Source organism: Dermochelys coriacea, chromosome 2 (genome assembly GCF_009764565.3).
Source record: "Dermochelys coriacea isolate rDerCor1 chromosome 2, rDerCor1.pri.v4, whole genome shotgun sequence".
NCBI classification, from domain to species: domain Eukaryota; kingdom Metazoa; phylum Chordata; order Testudines; family Dermochelyidae; genus Dermochelys; species Dermochelys coriacea.
Genome location: NC_050069.1, coordinates 189,125,361 through 189,139,453, shown reverse-complemented (window position 1 = coordinate 189,139,453; position 14,093 = coordinate 189,125,361). Strand labels below are relative to the sequence as shown.

Sequence of the window (14,093 nt, the reverse complement as noted above, 5' to 3'; positions counted from 1 at the left end):
CAAAAGCGGTCATGTGCCGCTCCCCAGCAGCACAGGTGCCTTGTTTCGGGCATCCGGAGCAGCCAGTGGAGAGGTAAATCAGTGGCGGAGGGGGCGGGAGGGGGGAGGCTGGGGATGTATCAGCTGGTGGCTCCTACCCTGTGCCAGGCTCAGCTGCTAGTCCCAGCAGAGCTGGGGAGGACAGGACTTCCTCTTCCCCTGCAAGGAGTGGCCAGGGCTGTGTCAGACCCAGTCCCAGAAACCTCTCTGGCTGCAGGAAGCTCCGCACCCCCATTCCTTCCCCGTGCATCCAGATTCACCTCATACCCAGATTGCCCCGCCAAGCCTCAATCCCTGCACTCAGAACCCACACACACAGTGAGCCCCCTGAATCCAAACCCACACCCCAACAGCCTCACCCTCTGCTTCTGGAGCCCCCCTGCACCCAGACACCCCTGCCAAGCCCCACCTCCCTGCATCTGAACCCCATCCCTGCACCCAAACTGCCCCACACACACTTGAACTCCCACCCCAACAAGTCTGACACCACCTATACCTGGACCACCCTGCCTAACTCCCTGCACCTAGACCCTCACCCCACTGAGCCCCACCAAGCCAGCATCCAGACCCCTCTGCCACTGAGCTCTCCATACCCACACCCTCCTGTTGAGCCCCAACCACCTTCACCTGGACCCCCCGGCAGAGTCCTATTGCCTCTGCATCCAGAACCGCCCCTGCCCCCAACGAGCCCCTGTTCATCCTGATTTTGGCACAGAATTGCCACAGGAGTACTGTAGTGTAGACCTGGCCTGAGGCACAAGCTGCTAGGGCTACTACTACTCCTTTGGACTTTACACTCAGTAGCACCAGGATGTGGGAAAAGAGATATCTCCTGCCTCTTCTCCTGAGGAGTCAGTTAGGGGATTGTGGAGACCCAGGGCTTGGTAGAATGAAAAGGCACAGATTCACTGGTATGTTGTATGAGGTAATGGAGGGTATGATCAGGTGAGCTGATTTGGCAGTATGGGAAGCAGATTCCCAGCTGCTAGTCTGAGATTCTGTTACAAAGTTTCCCTGCCTCCTCCCTTGAGAGGAAGTCTGCAGCCCAGAGGGGTGCCTTCCTGAAGCCCTCAAGGAATTTCCTCTTTTTCCCTGCACCAAGCATGGCCTCAGGCAGGAGCCATATGACCTATCCCACCTTTGGGATTGCTTAAATAGAATTGTTAAACTTGTTTCTTCTGCCACAATAGACAGAATCGATGGCTTCCAGGTTCCAGCCCACACTGCATCAGGTAATGAAGGACTTTGGGTTCAAACGTTAGGCATTTGACTCTGGGTCAAATTCTGCCCTCAGAAATTAATAGGAGCCATGCATGTTGTGGTCTAGTGCTCCTTGTCCCCAGTTTCTTGCTCAGCCAATCTCAGTTCCCCTTTCTCAGCTCTTCATCCGGTTGGTCTCTCCCCCCTACCCTGGTTCCAGTTACTACCACTCACCATCTTCCCCATCCTCACTGGCTCCCAGTCCCAATCCCACTCCTTGGGACCCTGATTCAGTCTCAGTTGCCCCTTCCCCAGCTCTTAGTCCTAGTCTCTTTGTTTAGTCAGTCCCAATTATCCCCTGAACCCCCAGCTCCTCATCAGATCTGTCTCCCTGTTTTCTCATTTCCTTCCTACTGGTTTTCAGCCCCAGTCTTTCTGTTCAACCAGTCCCAGTCTCTCCCCCAGCTCCTCACCTGATCTCAGTCTCTCCACAAACACTTACTGGCTCCCAGATTTATCTTCCTGGCTCCCAGACCCAGTCTCCCTTCCCCTCCCCTCCCTCTCAACTCCCAGCCCTAGTTTCCCTCTCCCCTCCCACTGTAGTCCCCCATCCCTTCTTAGCTTCTTGTTCAAATCTACTCATCACACAAGTCCAGCTGTGGTTCCCTCTGCAGTCCTTCTCCACACTGCCTAGTCCAGGAGGGAGGTCACTGGGAGCACAGAAGAGACAGACTCTCTTTTCAGTTCAGATGCTCGATCTCAGATTTGGCACAGCCTGCAGCAGCCCAGGGCTGCAATTGCAAGAAGTGGAGTCTTGCTCAGTCTTGGGCTGCAGCATGCCCCATATGGACAGAATCTTTGGACATGTGCAAACTGTGATTTAAAATAAAATAAAATAAAAAGCCTTAAAACTTGGCCAAATTTGGGGACATTTTCAAGGGAATGGCTAAAGGAAAATTCTGGACACACAGGCCACCCCCTTTACCAAATTTCAAGTCTCTGCTTCAAAGCGTTGGGGCAACTAGGCCTTTTTTTAAAAAAAGTCACCAGAATTTTTTAATATGGGCATAACAATGTATTTTCCCCTGGCCTCATTCTAGGAAATGGCTGAACCGTTTTGGCTGAAATTTTTAAATGAAAGCTTTACCGTTTCCATCAGCTGTTGCAACAAACAGTTTGCATGCTACAGTCATGTGGCTGGTATTTGATATGGAGCTGAAGGTATTTGAAGGTAGGTCAGTGTGAGCAGGGCCTAGGAGTTTAAATCCTCTGACATGATGTACTGTTGATAATCCATGTCACCTTAATAATATATCACCTTCATACCTCAGGACAAAGCACTGCAAATCTGAGTGCATGACGGTGGAGCATTCAGAAGTTATTTTTTTAGGAGGTATAGTTAGTTCATTTCCAAAGAAGGTCTGCCCCTGCTGGGCACCAGTGATAAGTCTGACATCTCCAGAAAATGGTTCTCCTGCTGAACGCAGGACTTGGGGAGAAGAAAAAGCTAGAAACAGTGAGATGAGACACACAAATGTTAACAAAAAACTAACACAAAGATGTTCAGTTAAACACATTGAGTCTATGTCCATGCTACAAGCTAGAGGGGTGATTCCCCTGCTCTTGTACACATTTTCGTGCTAGCTCTCATTGAGCTAGCATAAGTGTAAATAGCAGCATAGCCCAAGTACCATGGGTAGCAACAGCGGAAGCATGGCTGAGCCATGCAAAGTACAAACCTGCCTGAAACTGATGGGTATGTACATGCTAGCTCTATGAGAGTATATGTACACAAGAAGGGGAAGCACAGCCCTAGCTTGTAGTGTAGATGAGCCTGAATCAACCAGGCAATGACATGATGACATCACAACTATAACAGTGTTGCCAACTCTCGTGATTTTGTCATGAGTCTCATGATGATTATTGTTTTCCTTAAAGCCCCAGCTCCTGGAGTTAAGTGATTATGTGATGATTGCAGCCTTCATTCTTAAAGAAAAAGTAAGTTTCTAGCCCTCGTGGCTGTGGAGCAAGCTGCAAAATCTGACCCCAGTGCATCCTAAAGGCTCAAAAAGCAGAAGGCAAATAAAAAGAACACCAAATCTGTTGTTTTTACATAATCTCATGATTTTAAAGCCAATCTTGTGATTTTTGGTGAGCCTGACTCATAATTTTTGAACATTTGGGGTTAGCAATACTGTACAGAGACTCTGAGCTGTATTTTCCATTGCCCTGCCACAGAGCTGGGTGAATAATGGAATTTTGAGTTCACTAGCAATTCTGAAAAACTGGGGGGGAAAAGTTATATCTAAGGATAAGATTATATCACGGAGGTCACGGAAGCCATTGACCAGAGACCTCTGTGACATTTTCCACTTCACTGCCGGGGTAGCGGGGTGTGAGCTGTCAACCAGTGGGGGCAGCTCTCAGCCGCTGTGAGCAGTGGGGGGGGGCCCTGCAGCTCTTGGCTCCTAAGAGCAGTAGGGGCCTCTACAATTCTCAGCTGCTGGCCCCCAGAATTCTGAGCTGCCACAGGTGTTGGGGGGGGGGGGACCCCACAGCTTTCAGCTGCCGTGGGTGGCAGTGGGACCCGGAGCTCTGAGCCTCCATGGGCAGCCAGTACTGGGCAACCCCGCAGCAGGGCTCAGGCCTCCAATTCCCACTCCCGCCGAGCTTCAGTCATCCCCCATCAGCCTCTCTCCACCCCAATTATTTTTAGTAAAAGTCACAGACAGGTCTCAGGCTTCCGTGAATGTTTATCACCCACGACCTGTCTGTGACTTTTACTAAAAATAACCGTGACAAAAACTTAACCTTAGTTATTTCAGATTGACCTCAAAACTGTTTTTTTTTAAATTTTCAGCAAATTGAAAAGTTGAAAAAACAGTTTTAATTTGTATAATCTGTTTAATGCTGATTTTGAGCATTTTACTGTATTTTTTCATTTTTAAAATAAAGTTAAAGGGCATTTCAAAACAGTCATTTTGAATAAAAAAAATCAAGATGTTTCTTTTCAAAAATATTAAAATGAAACTATTTTTTTCAGAATTTTTTTTTAGTTTTTTTTTTTTTTTGACCAAAACAATTCTGTGAAATCTACTTTAATTCATACAATGTATTGGTGTTGTTGAATCTGTATTTTTTGCCCCCCAAAAAGTTTTAGTCAAATAAATTTTCCCAGCTCTACCTTGCATCTTGTGCAATCATTTTCCCCAGAGCAAAGTGAGGGTGATATACTACATTCTGGTTTAATAGCATTTTGAACTCGTTTTGCACTGTTGTAAATAACTACACAGAACAGACAATGGAAAATCAGGCCTCTGTCTGGGTTGATTTCCAAAGAACATGTCATGATAATATTTAAAGCACGGTTCGCCTGACTCTCATTTACCCGAAAGCCACTTTACATTGTTCTGGTAATGTAAAGGGTTCTTAAAGTGTGTTTAAATGAAATTTACTTCCACTTTAAAGCCCCTTTATAATGCCAGAACAGTGTAAGGTGCCTTTTGCATAAATAAGAATCCAGCTCTATTGATTCATTTTTCTACAGAAAACTTAACCAACAAATGAAACAGGTATTCAGACCAAGTTGATTTGATCGAGAATGTCTTTTCAGTGACTATTCAAATTCCTTTATAACTTCCTTCTCTTTCTTGTACTTGTAAATCTAGCAAAACAGTGGGAAAACTTCAACAGTTCATAGAAAGTTCACACTTCTTGACACTTTCAATTTAGTTAAATCAGAATGAATGCTGAATGTTATGAAATAGCTGTAGAGCTCTTGACACAAATGGAGATTTCCATTTTTTGGCTGAAATATCTTTTGGCAATAAATCCCACCTGGAAATGTGCTTCCTCCTCTCCCCCCTCCCCCCCCAGGTTAATTAGCTCGAACAGAGTGATATATGTAACTCTAGTGGCACCTTAGAGACTAACAAATTTATTAGAGCATAAGCTTTCGTGAGCTACAGCTCACTTCATGGACCAAATGCATCCAATGAAGTGAGCTGTAGCTCACGAAAGCTTATGCTCTAATAAATTTGTTAGTCTCTAAGGTGCCACAAGTACTCATTTTCTTTTTGCGAATACAGACTAACACGGCTGCTACTCTGAAATATGTAACTCTGATCACCATGGGAATGCTGATAACAAAGAGTAGTGGTACAATACAGATGAAGATAGTCCCTTTCAAAAGCAGATTCACTGAAGTGTCATGTTTCATTTTCCTTTTCTGCTGTGGCAGGCATTGGTAGCATGGTGACAGAACTTTGATTGTCATGTTTTTCTTAGAAATATTTAGAAGAATATTTCCTTAATAATATTCTAACTTGCCAAGTACTCTACATACATATCAATAAGTTCTTTCTGCCAAGGGACAGAGAACCTGATCATTCAGAATTCATTTTCTCCTACTTTCATAGGTGGGGCCACAGGAGCCAACTTCCTTAGTTCCCGGGGGGTGCTCGATCCCCCACTGTGTCCCAGGCCCAGTCTACACTTCACCCCTTCCCCCAAGGCCCCAAGCCCACCCAGCCTCTTCCCACCCCTGCTGTGCCCCCACCCCACCTCTTCTCATCCTGCTCCTCCCCTGCAGTGCCTCCTGCACACAGCTGAACACCTGATCACCAGCAGGCAGAAGGCGCTGGAGGGGAGAGGATGGCACTGATCCTTGGGGCTGCCAGTGGGTGCTGAGCACTCACAATTTTTTTCCCATGGGTGCTCCAGCCGGAGTACACCAGTATAGCTTCACAGCATGTTTACGCTGGGTGGGAGGCGTAATTTCCCATTTGGGTAGACATACCTGCACTGGCTCTGATTGAACTTGCATGCTAAAAATAATGGGGTAGCCACTGCAGCATGAGTGGTGGAATGGGCTAGCCACCCGAATATATTCCTAGAGTTTCAGATGTGATTGTATAACTCAGGGTGGCCAGCCCATGCAGCTGCAGCTACACTGCTATTTTTAGTATTGCAGCTTGATCAGAGCTAGTGCATGTATGTCTACCCAAGCTACAAATTATACCTTAATTTCCAGTGTAGATATACCCACACTGAAAAGCACTCCTAGTGTAGGCCTACCCTTACCAAGTCACTTTCATTTACAGGCTGAGGGAGCTCCAAATCTAGTTCCATGGTGCTCCAAGATTTCCAAGGGGGGAAAAACAGGGAAGGCAAGTTTAATTTTACTGATATTCCTAATATAAAACTAAACCAATTAAAGAAAAACCACAACAGTCTCTGGCTTTCTTTGCACACTGTAAAAAACCAAAGGGTCACAAGGCCACTTTGTTTTTTCTTTTGCAAATAATCTTTAGTACACTGGTAAATAATAGGACCCAGCATGGAATGCGCTGTCTTGATTTGCGCAAGCAGACAGCTAGCTTATGCTTGAAGCTGTAGGCCACACCTTTGTTTTACAGATGAGGACAGCTGTAGCTTTTACTTTTATACAAAATAGCTTCATCCCTCCAGCTCCTCGAAAGCTGAAAATGTATCCTCGGTTAAGCAGTCCAGATCTATCCATAGTAGATAGTACTGTCATTAAAGATGGGAAAGGACTGAAGTACTCAACCTATCCTGGGGGAAGGAGAAAAAGGGCAGTACAGCTTGGATGCTAAGTACAATATACATATTTTAAATTGCAGCCTGGACCACTACACAGCATGGAGGAAATGTGAATTTAAAGGGACACTGAATGTTGTAGATCAGGGGTAGGCAACCTATGGCACGCGAGCTGATTTTCAGTGGCACTCACACTGCCCGGGTCCTGGCCACTGGTCCGGGGGGCTCTGCATTTTAATTTAATTTTAAATGAAGCTTCTTAAACATTTTTAAAATCTTATTTACTTTACATACAACAATAGTTTAGTTATATATTATAGACTTATAGAAAGAGACCTTCTAAAAACGTTAAAATGTATTACTGGCACACGAAACCTTAAATTAGAATGAATAAATGAAGACTAGGCACACCACTTCTGAAAAGTTGCTGACCCCTGTTGTAGATTTTCCCAATATATCATAATTATGGAATCCCCAGTTCTAAACACTGGGAGTGAAATCCTGACTTTAATGAAATCAATGACAAAATTCCCATTGACTTTAGTGGAGCCAGGATTTCACTTCTAGTGTATGTGTTGGTCTAATATGAAAATGAACATTATTCAATAGATTTCAAAATTTTTCATGCTGTCATGATGGTTTGGGCAGTCCCACATGTGGGTCCCCAAATTAGTTCCATATGTGGCTGTAGCATTATATATGTAAAGATATTGGTTCAAGAACTCTTAGAGAGCTTTCATAAATAAAGCCTATTAGGCACATCTGTGCTTAATTATGCAGTGTATATTTCTTTGTTCCTCCAGAGGTTTCAGAAATGCTTCTAATATCACAAGAACTGGAGACACTACTTGCATGAGAAAACAAAGTTACAAGTCATTCTTAATCTAGACTTGGATTCTGGCAGTCAACTACATTGGCAGATACAGTCATGCCTAAATTCTGGTTTTGCTTCACAAGGATTTATGTGAAAATTATCTTTCCTTTGATTTCATAAGGGATGACACCTTCCTGGGTTTTGGGCCTGATTCTGTAGCTATTTCCACATGTGTGACTCCCACTGGGGGCTCAATGCATGCAGTAACTGCAATATCTGGCCTGTAACTTTGAGTTTTTGGCATATGAAACAGCCAAAGCCCAATTTCTCTTAAAAAAACAAAACAAAAACAAAACAAAAAAAAAAACCACACTCTCTGAAAACCACTGAACTTCCCTTGGTTTTGCAGCAAAACTAAGTAAAACTAAGATTTTCACAGTTCTTTGGTGCAAAATCTTTAAATTGACTCAGGTTCACTCAAATGTTCCTTTCCATAAGCTTAGTTGAGTTTGTAATAAAATACAAAGTCAAATGAGAGTGCTGTGTGGCTTCATTGTGAATGCTTCTCACAGCTCTGTCAGCAAACCGGAGATGTGCACATAAGTCAATTTCAACCTGGGGGAAACTCCACTGAATTCCATTGAGATATACCAGGCAGGAGTGCTGGAACAATTTGTATTGTGGGTGTGCTGAGAACCAAACAGTAACCCCTGTATATGATGGAAACCACTTCAAGCCAGGGGTGCAGCAACGGCCCCCCCACACCTGGTTCCAGCACCAAAGATTTACCAGAACTAAATTTAGCTTAGTATATGTAGAGATCATGGTAAAAAAATTCAGAAGCAGGTACCTAAAGTTAGATGCCAAAGTCAATGTTTACACACCGAAATGGATGATCCAATTTTCAGAGTAATCAGTAGAACTCATTGGGAACTTTTTTGTCTAAATATTTTTTCATCAGAAAATACCGATTCTACAAAACTGAAACTTTTCATGGGAAGGTATTGACAATGCTTTTGTTGGGAAGGTTTCTCAGGTCCAGAATGGAATTTCTGATCAAAACCAGCAAGATAGAGAGAAACAGAGACCCCTGCCAGAGTAGCCAATAGCATGATAGTTAGCGCACTGACTTGAGAAGTGGGAGACCCAGCTTCAGGCAGAGCAGGGACTTGAACCAGGGTCTCCCACATAAGTGTCCTGGCTATTGGCTATTCTGGAGGTGGGTCTCAGGTATTTTTGGTGAAAAATTTCAATAGGTCCTCCTCATTTTGTTCTGCATCGGAACAGAACCAAGTGTCAAAACCTCAACATTTTTCATGAAACAGAATTCTTGTTTTCCTGCCAGTGCTCATACTGAGCACCTAGAGCTCCCATTGTTTTCTTCTTGGAGTGACAATGTTCAGCAAATGGTTGGGAGAAGCTTGGCACATTTTATCGTGTTATCCAATACTAACTTTATTTTGTTTGTTTGTTAAGGGAAGGCTTCTCTTAGGAATGACATTTCAATATGTCCGTAGCTACTACCTTGAATTTGTGATGAACAGTCAAAATGGCAGACCTACAATGGACTTCTGAGTGCCCCCATTTGGGGGTGCACAAGCTTTTTGTAGCTTGGAATTTTTTTCACTTTTAACTTACAGCACAGGCAGAACAAATGGCTGGCTAGGATGGCAAAATATTAGGAGTACCAAAATGTTCATAGCTGCTTGTGTAGCTGCTGTTGATAGAACCAGACAGTCGTCAGTTTAGTTAGCACAGAAAAATCTCTAGCGCCTACCTGATTAGTTTTTTTTCTCTTTCTCTCATTCATCTGAGTGGGAATTATGGAAAGTCAATTGACTTACCAAGCCAACATGAGTGTGCAGGTAGAATAGCATGGTCTCTCCCCCATCTTTGGAAGAAACTGGCCTAGTTTGGCCTACCCTTAGGTATAACTATTAGAGATGGGCCCAAACCAAAACCCTGCATCCAAACACTCCAGAATTTTGGGAAGTCCATTTGTGGCTAAGTTCTCTGTAGATGATGAACCGTACCAAAGCCTCAGACCTAAATGTCCTCAAATACTGGAGCAGTAAAGATACAAACTTTGTAGCTGAGGCCTGTAACCAGAGGTTACGTAAGAACTGTTTAGTTTCCGCTAGTTAATGTATCCTTTAACCAGTAACTGAGTCTTTTCTGTTTTGAAGTGATATCGTCACAGATGTTGTTTGTGTTGTTAAGGTTTACTGCAGCATTGTTAATATTGCTAGTGCTGCTATTCTTGGAGTTCTGGTGTTAGTGACCATAGGCGCCGACTTCTACTGGCACTGGTGAGTGCTTGACCCCACTCTGCCCCCTGCCTCGCCCTGACTCCACCCCTCCCTGCCCCTATTCTGACTCCTTCCCCAAATCCCTGCCCCGGCCCCTCCTCCTCCCGAGCGCACCGTGTCCCTGCTCCTCCCCCGCCCTCCCAGAGCTTGCTCCAGCTGTTTGGCAGAGGCAAGCGCTGGGAGGTAGGCAGAGGAGCAGGAATGCGGCACGCTCAGGGGAGGAGGCGGAGGAGGAGGTGAGGCGGGGTGGGGCAGGGAGCTTGGCTGCTGGTGGGTGCAGAGCACCCACTAATTTTTCCACGAGGGTGCTCCGGAGCACTCACGGAGTCAGCACCTATGTTAGTGACACCAGCAGAAAGTGTGGCAGGTTGATTAAGTAGACGTTGATGTTATTCATAAAGAATGCCCACAGGTTCAGTTCAGTGATGAAGGTGCTCAGCCAGGTTTATCGTCAACAAAGCACAGTACTAGTGCCACATAGGAGCTACAGGACACTAACATTGTATGCCCACAACATAGGTACCAGTTCAATCAACACAGCAGGATGATATCCAGTAGACTAGTACAAAGGTGCCCTTCTTATGACTTCTCCTTTTATACATTGGTATAAACAAGTTATGTAGTACGTTTCATATGCTTTTTGTTATTATTATCCTGTATCTTGTACCTGCTAGTTCAAGCAAAACTCCTCGTTCATCCTGTCATTCCCTCCTTATCTTTATGAGAGGGTCGGCATGTTCTTGTACCATCTCTTAGGAATGCATTAAGGGTGTTTTTGTACCATTCTCTGAGGTCAGGAATGTGCTTTCTTGGTTAGCTGATACCTAGTGCGTTGCTGTTCTGCCAGGACCAATTCTGGCTCATACTCTTAGTTATGCCTAGGGACTCCAGCATGGCCTACAACAGAATTTTTTTTAATGTATTCGCTTTCTAAGTATGTGTCTCCAAGTGCTTCTAGGACATCATCAGGATTGCTAACAGTCATATCTGCAAAATTATTCATTTCTTTCACACTCTATAAAAGGACCAAAACATTCTAGGAAAATGCCACCCACCATACTGTGTAAATAAAACCAGTGCTGTTTGATAGGGGCTGGTGATTCCAACTTTCATGCATTTGTGTGTGTGTCATTTATTCAGCAAATCACTGAATCAAACACTTAAGTCTAGCCCTGTTCAGCAGAGTATTTAAGAACATGCTTACCTCCCTTTGATGTCAGTAGAACTTAAGCACCTACTTAAAGCTGGCACATGCTTATGCGCTCTGTAGAATCAAGACCTGCATATGGGTCCCCAGATGTTCATGTATGGGAATACATATTTTTAAAATGTTTGCTTTTACCACACCTTTTCTGACATTTCAGAACTAAAGAGGCAAACTTGATTTTGAATTTTACAAATGTATATTTTGTAGGGCTGTCAAGCAATTAAAAAAATTAATAGCGATTAATCACGCAATGAATCGCACTGTTAAACAACAATAGAATACCATTTTAAATATTTTGGATGTTTACTACATTTTAAAATATATTAATTTCAATTACAACACAAAATACAAAGTGCACCAGTGCTCACTTTGTATTTTTTGATTACACATATTTGCACTGTAAAAAACAAAAATTATATTTTTCAGTTCACTTCATACAAGTACTGTAGTGCAATCTCTTTATCATGAAAGTTGAATTTACAAATGCAGAATTATGACAAAAAATGCATTCAAAAATAAAACAAACAATGTAAAACTTTAGAGTCTACAAGTCCACTCAGTCCTACTTCTAGTTCAGCCAATAACTCAGACAAACAAGGTTGGTTACAATTTGCAGGAGATAATTCTGCCTGCTTTTTCTTTACAATGTCACCTGAAAGTGAGAACAGGCATTCGCATGGCACTGTTGTAGCTGGCATCACAAGATATTTATGTGCCAGATGCGCTAAAGATTCATATGTCCCTTCATACTTCAATCACCATTCAGAGGACAAGCTTCCATGCTGACGATGGGTTCTGCTGGATAACAATCCAAAGCAGTGCAGACTGATGCATGTTCATTTTCATCATCTGAGTCAGATGCCCCCAGCAGAAGGTTGATTTTCTTTTTCAGTGATTTGGGTTCTGTAATTTCTGCATCAGAGTGTTGCTCTTTTAAGACTTCTAAAAGCATTTTCCACACCTCGTCCCTCTCAGATTTTGGACGGCACTTCAGATTCTTAAACCTCGGGTTGAGTGCTGTAGCTATTTTTAGAAATCTCACATTGGTACCTTCTTTGCGTTTTGTCAAATCTGCTGAAAAAGTGTTCTTAAAACAAATATGTGCTGGGTCATCATCTGAGACTTCTAGAACATGAAATATATGCAGAATGCAGGTAAAACAGAGCAGGAGACATAGAATTCTCCTCCAAGCAGTACAGTCACAAATTTAATTGATGCAGTATTTTTTTAACAAGCATCATCAGCATGGAATCATGTCCTCTCAAATGGCGGCCAAAGCATGAAGGGGCATATGAATGTTTAGCATATCTGGCATGTAAATACCTTGCAACACCAGCTACAAAAGTGCCATGGGAATGCCTGTTCTCACTTTCAGGTGACATTGTAAATAAGAAACAGGCAGCAGTATCTCCCGTCAGTGTAAACAAACGTGTTTGTCTTAGTGATTGGCTGAACAAGAGGTAAGACTGAGTGGACTTGTAGACGCTACAGTTTTACACTGTTTTGGAGTGCAGTTATGTAACCAAAAAAAATCTGCATTTGTAAGTTACACTTTCATGATAAAGAGATTGCACTTCAGTACTTATGAGGTGAATTGAAAAATACTATTTCTTTATCATTTTTACAGTACATATATTTGTAATAAAAATAATATTAAGTGAGCACTGTGCACTTTGTATTCTGTATTGTAATTGAAATCAATATTGAAAATGTAAAAAAAAAATCCAAAAATATTTAATAAATTTTCAATTGGTATTCTATTGTGTGACAAAGTTCCTGCTCTACCTTGGTGAGTCTTGCGCTTATTGACGGATTTGCTCGCCTTGGAGCGTCACAGCAGCCCTCAGCTTGGCCGTTTTTCTGAATTCACAGTCCAGGTCGACTCCTCCTTTGTCTGACCAGGAGTTGGGAGGACTTGGGGGGAACCAGGGTCTGTCCTCTACTCTGGGTTCCAGCCCAGGGCCCTGTAGAATGCAGCTTTCTAGAGTGCCTCCTGGAACAGTTGTGCGACAGCTACAACTCCCTGGGCTACTTCCCCATGGCCTCCTCCCAACACCTTCTTTATCCTCACCATAGGACCTTCCTCCTGGTGTCTGATAATGCTTGTACACCTCAGTCCTCCAACAGTCCATGTTCTCACTCTCAGCTTCTAGTGCCTTTTGCTCCCAGCTGCTCACACGCACACCACAAACTGAAGTGAGCTCCTTTTTAAAACCCAGGTACCCTGATTAGCCTGCCTTAATTGATTCTAGCAGCTTCTTGATTGGCTGCAGGTGTTCTAATCAGCCTGTCTTAATTGTTTTAAGAAGGTTCCTGATTATTCTGGAACCTTCCCTGTTACCTTACTCAGGGAAAAGGGACCTACTTAGCCTGGGGCTAATATATCTGCCTTCTATTACTCTCCTTCACTTCTTGGCCTTTTGGCTAAGATCAAGTGTAGTACCTGTTCTTATCAGTTTAATATCTGATACGTCCTCTATTTGCGGACTATATATTAAATGGATTTTTGGAACAGGAGGGTGAGGAGCCCTGGTGGGCCAGCCTATATTCCACCTTAGTTCCAAGGCCTGCTGGGGATGTCAGTTGGCGGCTCCTTCACGGAGCCGTGAGCATTGGCGTGTACTTGGCGCGGTTCACCTCAATCCCAGACACCTGCCCCTTTTGCGGCGTGAGGGATACCCTGGCACATATATACTTGGAGTGTGCCAGACTGCAGCCCCATTCCAGCTCCTCACCAATATTTTATTACGTTTTTGGTTGCACTTCTCCCCTCACCTTCTTATTTATGCACTCCCTATCCGTGGCCCGACAAAGTCACGGGATCTCCTGGTCAACCTCCTCCTGGCCTTAGCTAAAATGGCCATCTATAAAACCAGAGTGAGGGGTTGGCCGATGGAATCTCCTGTGACTGTGGGGCCTATTTCCGATCCTCGGTCCGTTCACGCATCCGGGCAGAGTTCCTGTG

General features: G+C 43.8%; 1 non-coding gene across 1 annotated transcript; it reads left to right on the top strand.

The window, feature by feature from the left end:
* Positions 1–13,532: 13,532 nt before the first annotated feature.
* Positions 13,533–13,724, top strand: LOC119852374. Its single transcript, XR_005291637.1, has one exon. It is a non-coding gene; the product is annotated as a U2 spliceosomal RNA (small nuclear RNA).
* Positions 13,725–14,093: the final 369 nt, after the last annotated feature.